We start from the raw sequence: 16,674 nt of genomic DNA on the forward strand, positions 1-16,674 counted from the left end.
AGAAGTAATAGAATTAGCATCTACTGCTGGTCTTTCTTGATCCAAAGGAAAAAGTAGCTTTGACTTTCCAATGATAAGCACAATAAACACAGTAACTTTCAATAGCACAGTTTTCTCTAACGTCCTAGTGGATGCTGGGGACTCCGTAAGGACCATGGGGATAGACGGGCTCCGCAGGAGACATGGGCAATTTAAGAAAGAATTTAGGTTCTGGTGTGCACTGGCTCCTCCCTCTATGCCCCTCCTCCAGACCTCAGTTTGATACTGTGCCCAGACGAGCTGGGTGCTTTTCAGTGAGCTCTCCTGAGTTCGCTGAGAGAAAGTATTTTGTTAGGTTTTTTATTTTCAGGGAGCTCTGCTGGCAACAGACTCCCTGCATCATGGGACAGAGGGGAGAGAAGCAGCCCTACTCTCTGAAGCTAGGTCCTGCTTCTTAGGCAGTGTTCGTTTCGGGAGTCCTAAACTGGGAATGCCCTTTTTGAAGACAGTTCCCCTACAAGGCCCTTTGGAGAGACAGAGAGAGGTAATGGCGGAAATGATGGTACTCCTGCGAAAGCAAGGAGTCACAATTATCCCATACTTGGACGATCTCCTCATAAAAGCGAGGTCGAGAGAGCAGTTGCTGATCAGTGTAGCACTTTCTGTGGAAGTGTTACGGCAACACGGCTGGATTCTAAATATTCCAAAGTCGCAGTTGGTTCCTACGACTCGTCTGCCTTTCCTGGGCATGATTCTAGACACAGACCAGAAAAGGGTTTATCTCCCGATGGAGAAAGCTCAGGAACTCATGACACTGGTCAGGAACCTATTAAAACCAAAACAGGTGTCAGTGCATCACTGCACTTGGGTCCTGGGAAAGATGGTGGCATCATACGAGGCCATTCCCTTCGGCAGGTTCCATGCGAGGACCTTTCAATAGGACTTACTGGACAAGTGGTCCGGATCACATCTTCAGGTGCATCGGTTAATCACCCTATCCCCCAGGGCCAGGGTGTCACTCCTGTGGTGGCTACAGAGCGCTCACCTTCTCGAGGGCCGCAGATTCGGCATTCAGGACTGGGTCCTGGTGACCACGGACGCAAGCCTCCGAGGTTGGGGTGCAGTCACACAGGGAAGAAATTTCCAAGGTCTATGGTCAAGTCAAGAGACTTGCCTTCACATCAACATCCTGGAACTAAGGGCCATATACAACGCCCTACGTCAAGCGGAGACCCTGCTTCGCGACCAACCGGTTCTGATTCAGTCAGACATCACTGCAGTAGCTCATGTAAACCGTCAAGGCGGCACAAGGAGCAGAGTGGCGATGGCGGAAGCCACCAAGATTCTTCGCTGGGCGGAGAATCACGTAAGCGCACTGTCAGCAGTGTTCATCCCGGGAGTGGACAACTGGGAAGCAGACTTCCTCAGCAGACACGACCTACACCCGGGAGAGTGGGGACTTCAGCAGGAAGTCTTCGCACAGATTACAAGTCGGTGGGAACTGCCACAGGTGGACATGATGGCATCCCGCCTCAACAAAAAGCTACAGAGGTATTGCGCCAGGTCAAGAGACTCTAAGGCGATAGCTGTAGACGCCCTGGTGACACCGTGGGTGTTCCAGTCGGTCTATGTATTTCCTCCTCTTCCTCTCATACCCAAGGTGCTGAGGATAATAAGAAAAAGAGGAGTGAGAACAATCCTCATTGTTCCAGATTGGCCACGATGGACTTGGTATCCAGATCTGCAAGAAATGCTCACAGAGGACCCGTGGCCTCTTCCTCTAAGACAGGACTTGTTGCAACAGGGGCCCTGTCTGTTCCAAGACTTACCGCGGCTGCGTTTGACGGCATGGCGGTTGAACGCCGGATCCTAGCAGAGAAAGGCATTCCGGATGAGGTCATTCCTACGCTGATAAAGGCTAGGAAGGACGTGACAGCTCAACATTATCACCGTATATGGCGAAAATATGTTGCTTGGTGTGAGGCCAGGAATGCTCCTACGGAGGAATTCCAGCTGGGCCGTTTCCTTCACTTCCTACAGTCCGGAGTGAATTTGGGACTAAAATTGTGTTCCATTAAGGTCCAGATTTCGTCCCTATCCATTTTCTTTCAAAAAGAGTTGGCTTCTCTACCTGAAGTTCAGACGTTTGTAAAGGGAGTGCTGCATATTCAGCCCCCTTTTGTGCTTCCAGTGGCACCTTGGGATCTTAACGTGGTGTTGAGTTTCCTGAAATCCCACTGGTTTGAACCACTCAAAACGGTGGAGTTGAAATATCTCACGTGGAAGGTGGTCATGCTATTAGCCTTGGCTTCGGCTAGGCGTGTGTCAGAGTTGGCGGCTTTTTCACATAAAAGCCCCTATCTGGTTTTCCATGCGGATAGAGCAGAATTGCGGACCCGTCCACAATTCCTACCGAAAGTGGTTTCATCTTTTCATATAAACCAACCTATTGTGGTGCCTGTGGCTACTACTGACTTGGAGGATTCCGAGTTACTTGATGTGGTCAGGGCTTTGAAGGTTAATGTAGCCAGAACGGCGAGGGTCAGGAAAACAGAGTCTTTGTTTATCCTGTATGCTTCCAACAAGCTTGGTGCTCCTGCTTCAAAGCAAACTATTGCTCGCTGGATCTGTAACACGATTCAGCAGGCTCATTCTGCGGCTGGATTGCCGCTGCCAAAATCAGTTAAGGCCCATTCCACTAGGAAGGTGGGCTCTTCTTGGGCGGCTGCCCGAGGGGTCTCGGCATTACAGCTTTGCCGAGCGGCTACTTGGTCAGGTTTAAACACTTTTGCAAAGTTCTACAAGTTTGATACCCTGGCTGAGGAGGACCTTGTGTTTGCTCATTCGGTGCTGCAGAATCATCCGCACTCTCCTTTGGAGCTTTGGTATAATCCCCATGGTCCTTACAGAGTCCCCAGCATCCACTAGGACGTTAGAGAAAATAAGATTTTACTTACCGGTAAATCTATTTCTCGTAGTCCGTAGTGGATGCTGGGCGCCCGTCCCAAGTGCGGACTTCTTCTGCAATACTTGTATATAGTTATTGCTTCAATAAGGGTTAAGTTATGGTTGCATCTGGGTTAGACCTGATGCTCTGTTTTTTTTGTCATACTGTTAACTGGTTGTTATCACATGTTATACGGTGTGATTGGTGTGGCTGGTATGAATCTTGCCCTGGATTACCAAAATCCTTTCCTTGTACTGTCAGCTCTTCTGGGCACAGTTTCTCTAACTGAGGTCTGGAGGAGTAGCATCCACTACGGACTACGAGAAATAGATTTACCGGTAAGTAAAATCTTATTATCTTCAGCAATTCACAGTATTAATAGCTCAGCCCCAAAGTGATTTTAATCAGCTTATGATTCTCTCACAAACTGACTTCCTCTCTTTATACTGTTACGCTCAGTCACTGATTTAATAGTAGTTCAGACATACACATATATCACGCTGTGTGCATATTCCCTTAGTTCAGTCTCTTGCACATGTAGGGGTTACAAAGTACTTTCAATATGCTTCCCAATATAATTCCAATATCTCTCAATCTGCTCTCAATAAGTCTCAGTAGTACTCAGTATCCCTCAATAGTTCTCACTATCTCTCAGCAGTTCTTAACAATTCTCATTAAGGATGTCTCTAGTTTACAGCTTCTACTCACATAGCCTCTATGGATCTTAGCTGCAGCTCCCACACTGTCTCCTGACCTCAGCCTTACTCTGTTGGCACTTCTGCAGTGGGCCCCAACACACAATCAGCAGGTATTTAGTGGTGCTTGATGCTTTGCACCACTTCAGGGTCATCGTTTGCCCAGTTTCTCTGGGCAGCACCTCACCCCACCCTGTTACTTCACTTTTTTGTGTTTTTGCAACTCTACTGCCCATGTTCAACAAGTAACTCACTGTTCTGCTGCTGACTTGTCTCTTTTTGGGCCTTTTGCAGCTTAACCTTTTGGCAGCCTCCTAAGCTGCAAATTTCCATTGGTTCCATTAGAGCCAAGGGTATCACTGGATCATGTCATACATTCTGACTATGGCCCTACCACCTATTACTCATACTTGCTTACTCTCCTGAAATGTCTGGGAGACTCCTGGAGTTTGGAGAGCTCTCCCAGACCATGAGAGTAGACTAGCTTCTTGGATCTGGCCACTTCGCCAGCAAAGCGAATTGCATCATGATGATCCTGCCCCCTGCTTTACAATGCTTTAAATCGCGTAATTGAGCAGTGGGGCATGGGGCCACTATGAAGCGATTCACAGCACTAGGCCCTATGCACCTCCCAACTGTGCCTCCATGAGGCCCATAAAAAAGTTGCCAAGTATTCGATTACTCCATATTTACAGACACTGTTTATATAATGACGTCTATTTTTAAACCAACCTTCATCCATTAGACCTAAAGATGCAAAATATGTTAGCGGTAGATTTACTGAGGAGCGAGTTATCAAAGCTGCTGATCATCGGCCGCTTTGAATAATGGTTTTAAAACAGCAATAGGAATAAATGGTAAACAAGTCTGATTTAGCAAGTATTCATATTACCGTTTAAAAACTATTTGTCAAAATTGCTGATGATTGGCGGCTTTGATAACCCGCTCCTTAGTAAATGCACCCTTAAGTGCGTAATGGGACTGACCCTGTTGGTGATATTTTAAAAAGAGAAACCCGGACTATGGGGGTAATTCTGAGTTGATCGCAGCAGCAACTTTGTTAGCAATTGGGCAAAACCATGTGCACTGCAGGGGAGGCAGATATAACATGTGCAGAGAGAGTTAGATTTCGGTGGGGTGTGTTCAATCTGCAATCTAATTTGCAGTGTAAAAATAAAGCAGCCAGTATTTACCCTGCACAGAAACAAAATAACCCACCCAAATCTAACTCTCTCTGCAAATGTTATATCTGCAGTGCACATGGTTTTGCCCAAGTGCTAAAAAAATTTCCTGCTGCGATCAACTTGGAATTACCCCCAATATACACTGTACCTGTTTTGCGCCTAAGAAAATTTTACATTACGTTTGGGCTGGGCATGCATACTACTCTACAACTGGAGCAGGATTTCATTTTAGATGTGAAGACAGCTGGTAACATGGTTGGAGACAATCTTACATGAATCAGCCTGAGAGGCGGTTTATATCATGAGAGCAGTGGAAGTGAATGCTGGCAGTAACGGGAAGTGGAGATGAAGATGATGTACTGTATTTAGAGAAATAGTGGAAGGACCACACTTTTTACTTAATTTGAATACAGATTCCAGCACCTTGGGTACATATTAATATATTTAAATCAATACATATGGGAAATCATTTTTTTTTTTTCTGTTAGTGCTCCAGTTTTCAGAAATGAATTCACATCGCTAAATGGGGGATTGCTGTAGCTCAAAGTCCAAAATAAAACACTACTCTCTATGGTGCCTATTTATTAAAATCTGCCTTGAAAAGCATTATTCCTTATTGCAGCGAATGAATGGCTTTTTTGGGCCACTGTATCATCTCAAATGCTGTGACATGGGGTGGTAATTCCAAGTTGATCGCAGCAGGAAATTTTTTAGTAGTTGGGCAAAACCATGTGTACTGCAGGAGAGGCAGATATAACATGTGCAGAGAGAGTTAGATTTGGGTGTGGTGAGTTCAATCTGCAATCTAAATTGCAGTGTAAAAGTAAAGCAGCCAGTATTTACCCTGCACAGAAACAAAATAACCCACCCAAATCTAACTCTCTCTGCAAATGTTATATCTGCAGTGCACATGGTTTTGCCCAAGTGCTAAAAAAATTTCCTGCTGCGATCAACTTGGAATTACCCCCAATATACACTGTACCTGTTTTGCGCCTAAGAAAATTTTACATTACGTTTGGGCTGGGCATGCATACTACTCTACAACTGGAGCAGGATTTCATTTTAGATGTGAAGACAGCTGGTAACATGGTTGGAGACAATCTTACATGAATCAGCCTGAGAGGCGGTTTATATCATGAGAGCAGTGGAAGTGAATGCTGGCAGTAACGGGAAGTGGAGATGAAGATGATGTACTGTATTTAGAGAAATAGTGGAAGGACCACACTTTTTACTTAATTTGAATACAGATTCCAGCACCTTGGGTACATATTAATATATTTAAATCAATACATATGGGAAATCATTTTTTTTTTTTTCTGTTAGTGCTCCAGTTTTCAGAAATGAATTCACATCGCTAAATGGGGGATTGCTGTAGCTCAAAGTCCAAAATAAAACACTACTCTCTATGGTGCCTATTTATTAAAATCTGCCTTGAAAAGCATTATTCCTTATTGCAGCGAATGAATGGCTTTTTTGGGCCACTGTATCATCTCAAATGCTGTGACATGGGGTGGTAATTCCAAGTTGATCGCAGCAGGAAATTTTTTAGTAGTTGGGCAAAACCATGTGTACTGCAGGAGAGGCAGATATAACATGTGCAGAGATAGTTAGATTTGGGTGTGGTGAGTTCAATCTGCAATCTAAATTGCAGTGTAAAAGTAAAGCAGCCAGTATTTACCCTGCACAGAAACAAAATAACCCACCCAAATCTAACTCTCTCTGCAAATGTTATATCTGCAGTGCACATGGTTTTGCCCAAGTGCTAAAAAAATTTCCTGCTGCGATCAACTTGGAATTACCCCCAATATACACTGTACCTGTTTTGCGCCTAAGAAAATTTTACATTACGTTTGGGCTGGGCATGCATACTACTCTACAACTGGAGCAGGATTTCATTTTAGATGTGAAGACAGCTGGTAACATGGTTGGAGACAATCTTACATGAATCAGCCTGAGAGGCGGTTTATATCATGAGAGCAGTGGAAGTGAATGCTGGCAGTAACGGGAAGTGGAGATGAAGATGATGTACTGTATTTAGAGAAATAGTGGAAGGACCACACTTTTTACTTAATTTGAATACAGATTCCAGCACCTTGGGTACATATTAATATATTTAAATCAATACATATGGGAAATCATTTTTTTTTTTCTGTTAGTGCTCCAGTTTTCAGAAATGAATTCACATCGCTAAATGGGGGATTGCTGTAGCTCAAAGTCCAAAATAAAACACTACTCTCTATGGTGCCTATTTATTAAAATCTGCCTTGAAAAGCATTATTCCTTATTGCAGCGAATGAATGGCTTTTTTGGGCCACTGTATCATCTCAAATGCTGTGACATGGGGTGGTAATTCCAAGTTGATCGCAGCAGGAAATTTTTTAGTAGTTGGGCAAAACCATGTGTACTGCAGGAGAGGCAGATATAACGTGCAGAGAGAGTTAGATTTGGGTGTGGTGAGTTCAATCTGCAATCTAAATTGCAGTGTAAAAGTAAAGCAGCCAGTATTTACCCTGCACAGAAACAAAATAACCCACCCAAATCTAACTCTCTCTGCAAATGTTATATCTGCAGTGCACATGGTTTTGCCCAAGTGCTAAAAAAATTTCCTGCTGCGATCAACTTGGAATTACCCCCAATATACACTGTACCTGTTTTGCGCCTAAGAAAATTTTACATTACGTTTGGGCTGGGCATGCATACTACTCTACAACTGGAGCAGGATTTCATTTTAGATGTGAAGACAGCTGGTAACATGGTTGGAGACAATCTTACATGAATCAGCCTGAGAGGCGGTTTATATCATGAGAGCAGTGGAAGTGAATGCTGGCAGTAACGGGAAGTGGAGATGAAGATGATGTACTGTATTTAGAGAAATAGTGGAAGGACCACACTTTTTACTTAATTTGAATACAGATTCCAGCACCTTGGGTACATATTAATATATTTAAATCAATACATATGGGAAATCATTTTTTTTTTTTCTGTTAGTGCTCCAGTTTTCAGAAATGAATTCACATCGCTAAATGGGGGATTGCTGTAGCTCAAAGTCCAAAATAAAACACTACTCTCTATGGTGCCTATTTATTAAAATCTGCCTTGAAAAGCATTATTCCTTATTGCAGCGAATGAATGGCTTTTTTGGGCCACTGTATCATCTCAAATGCTGTGACATGGGGTGGTAATTCCAAGTTGATCGCAGCAGGAAATTTTTTAGTAGTTGGGCAAAACCATGTGTACTGCAGGAGAGGCAGATATAACATGTGCAGAGAGAGTTAGATTTGGGTGTGGTGAGTTCAATCTGCAATCTAAATTGCAGTGTAAAAGTAAAGCAGCCAGTATTTACCCTGCACAGAAACAAAATAACCCACCCAAATCTAACTCTCTCTGCAAATGTTATATCTGCAGTGCACATGGTTTTGCCCAAGTGCTAAAAAAATTTCCTGCTGCGATCAACTTGGAATTACCCCCAATATACACTGTACCTGTTTTGCGCCTAAGAAAATTTTACATTACGTTTGGGCTGGGCATGCATACTACTCTACAACTGGAGCAGGATTTCATTTTAGATGTGAAGACAGCTGGTAACATGGTTGGAGACAATCTTACATGAATCAGCCTGAGAGGCGGTTTATATCATGAGAGCAGTGGAAGTGAATGCTGGCAGTAACGGGAAGTGGAGATGAAGATGATGTACTGTATTTAGAGAAATAGTGGAAGGACCACACTTTTTACTTAATTTGAATACAGATTCCAGCACCTTGGGTACATATTAATATATTTAAATCAATACATATGGGAAATCATTTTTTTTTTTTCTGTTAGTGCTCCAGTTTTCAGAAATGAATTCACATCGCTAAATGGGGGATTGCTGTAGCTCAAAGTCCAAAATAAAACACTACTCTCTATGGTGCCTATTTATTAAAATCTGCCTTGAAAAGCATTATTCCTTATTGCAGCGAATGAATGGCTTTTTTGGGCCACTGTATCATCTCCAATGCTGTGACATGGGGTGGTAATTCCAAGTTGATCGCAGCAGGAAATTTTTTAGTAGTTGGGCAAAACCATGTGTACTGCAGGAGAGGCAGATATAACATGTGCAGAGAGAGTTAGATTTGGGTGTGGTGAGTTCAATCTGCAATCTAAATTGCAGTGTAAAAGTAAAGCAGCCAGTATTTACCCTGCACAGAAACAAAATAACCCACCCAAATCTAACTCTCTCTGCAAATGTTATATCTGCCCCCACTGCAGTGCACATGGTTTTGCCCAAATGCTAAAAAAATTCCTGCCGCGATCAACTTGGAATTACCCCCCATGGGCTCTAAAAAGAGCCCATCCCTTCGAAGTACAGTATAAAAAATATGGATGAAACATTGTGAAAAATCACAAATTTGTTTTAATTTTTTGCACACGATGTATCTTCATCTGCAATTGGATATCCCCTTCCCCCTCCTCCAAAGGCTTTAGGCTACAATGACCAAGGTCATCTAAAAATGTCTCTAACGACCATGTCCAAGCTTTGAAAATATAAGCATTTTGGAGCTTGGCAATTTTTGTATTTTTATTTTTCGGCAGTCCCCATATATTGCTATAGAGCTTTTGCTGTACTTAACAGGGGCAAACCTGCAGACATTTATCACTTGGTAACAGGAGGATTTACCACAAGGCAACCAAAGCGGCTGCTTAGGGCCCTGTTGGTCTCAGGGGGCCCTGCTGGTCCTAAGGGGCCCTCTGACGAGGTTGTATAAAGGGCATTTCTGGCGGACCATGAGCTTCACCAAAACTGTCCTAGAGCTGGGCTGGCTGAATACTCCCAGCAGGCTGTCAGTGATTAGATAGCAGCTGGGTGCTGCCTCCAGCACATGCCTGTGTCTCCAATCCTGTCGTACTGTGCGTGTGACCAGTCTTGACACATGTATGTATGACATCAGAAGCTTAGTGTTCAGAGTAGGGTTACCACCTCATCCCTTTAATTCTGGAAACATACTAATTACACAGGTTCTGTGGCTGGCCGACTTCAAGACTCCATTTCACCTGGTTTTAATCAGCCAAAGAACCTGTGTAATTAATATGTGTCCATAATTAAAGGGATGAGGTGGTAACCCTAGTTCAGAGCTGGGATGTGCACAGAAAAAAACATGAGGTCTTCCAGTATACTTTATGGTGACATATCAATATGTTATAATACTCTATTTTAAGTACTACCGTGTATGGGAGATGCCTGCTACAATCAGTGGAGCAGTGATATATAATAAATACAGTCACACTGACTAAGGGGTGTAATAAGGGTGTAATAATGGGTATTATAATGGATGGGAGACCTACTAGGCTGCTACAATCAGTAAGGAGGGGGAAGAGGCACTCATATCATACCTCCCAACATGACCCTCTCCAGGAGGGACACAATGCTCTGCTTCTGGAGTTTTTCTCTTAATTCAAGATTGCCGACACCTGTTTCGAACAGGTAATGGATAAGAAAGGTGTTTCAGCACAGGTGATGGCAATCCTAAATTAAGAGGGAAATCCAGGAGCAGAGCATTCTGTCCCTCCTGGAGAGGGTCATGTTGGGAGGTATGCTCATATATAATGCAGTTGACACTAATGTACAGTAATTGGGTGTAATAATAAGTATTATAAGGTATGGGTGCCTGCATTATATACAAGTGACCCCCCACACACACACATACACACACTGATTGTAGCACGTCTCCCATCCACTATTAGCATATAATATCCATTATTGCACCCCTCAGTCAGTGACTGTATTGACTATATATCAGTGTCTTTAGTGGGACTCTGTTATATGAGGTCTGACAATTAAGTTAGCAAACTCACCACCACGCAGTAGCAGATTTACCACTAGGCAGCCGCAAGGGCCCAGGGGGCTCGCTGACAGATCATGGAGTTGGGAGGGCATTTCTGATTTCTGCCGAAAATGTCAGAGTTCTGGGCTGGCTGAATACTCCTGGCAGGCTGTCAGTGGCTAGATAGCTGCTATGTGTGATTTTAGGGGCAGCACGGATAGTGTAATGATTAGCATTACTGCCTCACAGCACTCAGGTCATGAGTTCAATTGCCACCATCGCCCTAACTGTGTGTAGTTTGTATATTCTCCCCGTACTTGTGTGGGTTTACTCCGAGTACTCCCGTTTATTACCACAATCCAAAAATATACTGATAGGTTATTTGGCTCCCAACAAAATAAACCCTAGTGTGAATGTGTACATGTGGTAGGGAATACAGATTGTAAGCTCCATTGGGGAAGGGACTGATGTGAATGGTCAAATGTTCTCTGTAAAGCGCTGGGGGGCCCCAAACCGGTGTCTTGCTTGGGGCCCCATGACGTCTACATCCGCTTCAGCCTGGTAAATGGCCCAGATACCACAAAAAAACAAATACGTTTGCACATTTTTGAATATGATAAATAGGCTCATATACAGACTCGGACTGGCCCACAGGGGTACAGGGGAAACCACCGGTAGGCCCCACTGCCTAGGGGGCCCTCCTCCTCTAGGGATCAGGTTCTAGACTGTGCACTTGAATTATATATTATACATATGTTACCTTATACTGCACAGGATTATGATGTATTCTCTACAGTACATTGCTGTCATTAATCTGGCACATTATCATGCATGCACTAGCATTAATTACTATATAAATTATCAAGGAGTCCAGACCAGGTACTCTATAATGGTTAGCCAAGCCTCTGTGGTGGCTGGCCACACCCCCTTCGGAGGCTGGACACACCTCTAATCATGGTCGCCTAACACTGCATACCCCCGGTGGGCCCATATTTATATATATATATATTACAAAAAACTATACCCTTGACTCGCGCTGTATATGATCAGCAGCACCTCTATAATAATCACCTTGCTAGTCGGTGATAGAAATAGTGCTATAGATACAATACTCAGAGGGCGCTCAATAACACAATTATTCAAATGAAATTCTGAACCAGCATGACCTAAGTTACACTTGATTTAATATAACAATAATGCTTAAAATATTGTGCGATGATACATCAATATGGTAATTTATACAGTAAATTCATAAAACAATACTTCATAAAACCCAACGCGTTTCGTCCGTTATGGACTTCATCAGGGGTACAGGTCTTCGTGTGCAAATAAACTGCTCAGAGTAGAAAGTTCCTTCTTTGTAATAGGGTATTTAATATCTGTGATTATTCCAAATAAGGAGATAAAGTGTCACCTGCTGATGGGCGGTCCAATCTTAACTGGGTGGGCCAGTTTAAAGTTCAAGAAAGGAGGCAGCCACATAGGTCCAGAATCTTTCATTTTCTAGTTGGATGCCATATCCCACTGGCCACTGTGGAGCTTAGAACTTACTTGGTGTTGAACCCTAAAGAATTCCATATTTTTGATGACGTACTTCACTGGTTTTTGCGGAGCATTTTAGCTCAATTGATATCATCGTGCTGAACTTTAAACTGGCCCACCCAGTTAAGATTGGACCGCCCATCAGCAGATGACACTTTATCTCCTTATTTGGAATAATCACCGATATTAAATACCCTATTACAAAGAAGGAACTTTCTACTCTGAGCAGTTTATTTGCACACGAAGACCTGTACCCCTGATGAAGTCCATAACGGACGAAACGCGTTGGGTTTTATGAAGTATTGTTTTATGAATTTACTGTATAAATTACCATATTGATGTATCATCGCACAATATTTTAAGCATTATTGTTTTATTAAATCAAGTGTAACTTAGGTCATGCTGGTTCCGAATTTCATTTGAATAATTGTGTTATTGAGCGCCCTCTGAGTATTCTATCTATCTATCTATCTATCTATCTATCTATCTATCTATCTATATATATATATATATATATACATACCTCCCAACATGACCCTCTCCAGGAGGGACAGAATGCTCTACTTCTGGGCTTCTTTCTTACTGTATGATTGCCTGCACCTGTAGTGAAACACCTTTCTTATCCATTACCTGTTCAATACAGGTGCCACCAATCGTACATTAAGAGAAAAATCCAGAAGCAGAGCATTCTGTCCCTCCTGGAGAGGGTCATGTTGGGAGGTATGTGAACGGAATCTTGCTCAGACATAACACATAGCTCCCAACATGACCCTCTCCAGGAGGGACAGAACGCTCTGCTCCTGGACTTCCCTCTTAATTTATGATTGCCATCACCTGTGCTGAAACACCTTTCTTATCCATTGACCTGTTCAGAACAGGTGTCTGCAATTATAAATTAAGAGAAAAGTCCAGAAGCAGAGCATTTTGTCCCTCCTGGAGAGGGTCATGTTGGGAGGTATGAGATATATATATGTTTGAAAAAGTATAGTCAGACCATTATCTTTGTTCTAACTCCCTCTAGTGTTCAAAATGCACAGTGGCTATCAGGAGATAATCTTATGTGGTCAATCCGTCATGCATTTTGGTCTGTCTGTGCAGTTATTTAGATGAAGCGAGAAGCAGATTTTTTTTTTTGTAAATTCTTCAGAGGGATATTTACCAATTACATTTTGCTGGTACAATTTGGATTTAAGTGTTTCCTCCAAACCAGCAGAATTAATTAACTCTCCCCAGCTCTTTTCGTAGAGTGAAATGCGTATTTACAAAAACAGTGTGAAATAGCCATTCCACAAAACTGTGAACAAAAACTGAACTTAAGAACTTAGGGTTATATTTATCAAAGCTTGTAGACAGATAAAGTGGAAAGAGATAAAGTACCAACCAATAAGCTCATTTTTTAAATACAGCCACTAAAATAGCAATTGATTGGTTCTTTATCTCTCTCCACTTTACCTCTACAAGCTTTGATAAATACCCCTTTATCAGCAGAACATTGCACCTCCATGGAATACTCTGCACTCTAAACAACACTGATCTATACAGTAAGGTGGCATATTTCAGTATAACTGCATGTTAGACCCAATAATTAAAATTTCATATTGAACCAATAAGAAACTGTGTATAAGGGGTATTCATCAATATTTTCATGCAGGGACAGCTGACCACTCATGTGTGTATAATAATTAATGGAGAGATGTGAAGGATCCCTCCCTGAATAATTGTTGTTTTGTTCAAATGTTCTATGGCACTGCATACTTGCCTACTTTTGAAAAAGCATTTCAGGGAGATGTGAAAGTAACACCTATCAGCACGGATATGTACCGCTACATCTGAGAGGTGTGTCATGAAAACGTCTTACATCCAAATGTAAATGAGCCCCAAACTTAGTAAGATCTACTTGTTGAAGAAAAGACACTGATATTTTTCAGGATTTGTTTGTGTATTGTGTTTTACAAGAGGCTCCATATACTCTAAGGGGTGGTCTTCATTATGCCGAATGTCGGGATCCCGGCGTATAGTATACCGGCGCCGGAATCCCGACACCCGGCATACCGACAGGTATTCTCCCTCGTGGGGGTCCACGACCCCCCTGGGGGAAGAATAAATAGCGTGGCGTGCGTAGCGCGCCACCGTGCCTGCAGCGTGGCGAGCCCGCAAGGGGCTCATTTGCGCTCGCCACGCTGTCGGTATGCCGGCAGTCGGGCTCTCGGCACCGGCATGCCGGTCGCCGGGAGCCCGGCCGCCGGCATACCATACTACACCCACTCTAAGTGGCCGCGAGAAACCTTATTTAAAATGCATGAAGTCATAGGGATCATTGTGCCTTTTACCAATACAGGGAAATGGCACTGATGATCCCATCTGAACGTATTTATCTCTGATTTATTTCCCCCCCCAAGAATGTAATAGCTACATAATGGGGGTGAGGTGCAATCAGGAAGATTGCTGGTCTATTCAGGGAGTCAGGGAGATTTCTTCTGTTCCAGGGAGTCTCCTGCAGAATGCTGGAGGGTAGGCAACTATGCAGTGGACTGAAGAGAGGTAGGACTATTTAACTCAGGATAGTGCAGAAGTAGCTGGGCCATATATGCTAAGTTGGCCAGAAGAATTCCTGGCCTTGTAAAGCTGAGGTGGGGCTATGATGACAAGATTTGACGTGAATCGCATCCTCATAGCCAACAAGCTACCCAGATCACCCACTTGACTTGAGAAAGGGGCAACCAGCAGGGCACAAATTCCTGGATACTTGCCCACTCTTCTCAAGATCCAGAAGATTAATCCGATATTTGGGAGTCTCCCAGATGTTCTGGGAGTGTAAGCAAGTATGAGCTGGGCTGTCAGCCCAGAGACATCCCATTTCTCTGAAGGCGGCTCTTCGCATCGATAACAGATTGATTAATGCGGCAATTTATCATCAAGTCACATTGGGACAGCACATCTAATAGGATACTGTCCCGTCAATAGTTTCCCCCCATTTAAACTTCCTTCACTGCTTGTAGCTGAGGTAAAAAAGATGTCAGGAGGCCGAGGATTTATAAATAGGCCCCTGCTTAATTCATAACTTGAGTCAAAAATGTAATGAAAAAATAGACAACTCTGTCTGCCTTCAGAGGTAATCTAAGTGATTTATGGTAAAGAACAACACCTCATGTTAGTGGGGTAGCATTCTTTTCCTTCTTGGAAATTAAAAGAAAACAAGTTTTCCAATATACTCCTTGACTCTGATCTGGACAAGTGGTCTGTGCTCTTATCTAACTGACCTTGTTATGTCAGGAAAGTAAAGTAAAATAATAGCCTTCAGGACACTGCAGAGCATTGCTGTATCGATAAATTAACTGTTTGAGCTCCAAACACGATTATCATATTGCACATTATAATTAAACCAGTAGTGGCTCTTGCCACGGGCAAGCAGGCTTTTTGCCCGGGGCGCCACTATCCTGAGGGCGCCTCTGTGGCAAGAGCCACTACTAATTATCCTCCTCCGCTCCCCGGCTCCCGGCTGCAGCTAGTGCCGTGTGCGCCCGCTGCAGCCGGCGTCGCTGACCCACGCTAGAGGTCAAAATTGACCCCTAGTGTCAGTGCGGCGCTGCTATGGGAGAGACGTCATGACGTCTCTCCCATAGCTACAAGGGGCACTACTACTGGGGGCACACAGGGGGCACAGCTACAAGGGGCACATCTACAGGGGGCACATACTGGGGCACTGCTACAAGGGGAACAGCTACTGGGGGCACAGCTACTGGGGGCACTACTACAGGGGACACTGCTACAAGGGGCACAGTTACAGGGGGCACAGCTACTGGGGGCAAATCTACAGGGGGCACAAGTACAGGGGGCACATACTGAGGGCACTGCTACAGGGTGAACAGCTACAGGGGGGAAATCAACTGGGGGGCACAACTACTTGGGGCAAATCTGGGGGCACAGCTACTGGGGGCATAATTGTGGCCACGACCCTCCCATAGGCAAACACAGGGGGAGTTTCTGGTTGCCCAGAAACCCCCCTCTTATTGGCAAGTGACTCAAATTATGACAATAGAAATGGTATAAAATAGGATTACTAGAGCTGCCACCACAACATGCAGTTTAAGGGACAGAGCAGGGCTGCTGCACATGCCCAGTGGTAGCAGCTTCTTCTTCCACCAAGCTTGCTGTGTGTGTGGATATGAGTCCTCAATAAGTGCACTTGACCAGAGAGTAGCTGCCAAGAAGAAGAGACAGGAGCCTTATCATGAGGTGGGAGAATGTGTGTTTAGAAAGTGCAGTACTGGTTCTATTATGTTTGTGCATGAATTTATTATGGCATGTTTAACTTTTCCTGACCACCAGCCTATACTAGAGACCATCTATAGTGTTAAATATTAATACTGTATGCAGTGTATTAAAAGACTAATGGGTGGTAGATTGTAGACTTAATTTTGAACCCCCCCTCTAGAAATCCTGCGTTTGCCACTGCCTCCCCTATGAAGCCACGCCCCTGTTTTGCAGCGGGGGGGGGGGGGGGGGGGCGCCAGTGGAAACTTTCG

Source organism: Pseudophryne corroboree, chromosome 3, assembly GCF_028390025.1.
Source record: "Pseudophryne corroboree isolate aPseCor3 chromosome 3, aPseCor3.hap2, whole genome shotgun sequence".
NCBI classification, from domain to species: Eukaryota; Metazoa; Chordata; class Amphibia; order Anura; family Myobatrachidae; genus Pseudophryne; species Pseudophryne corroboree.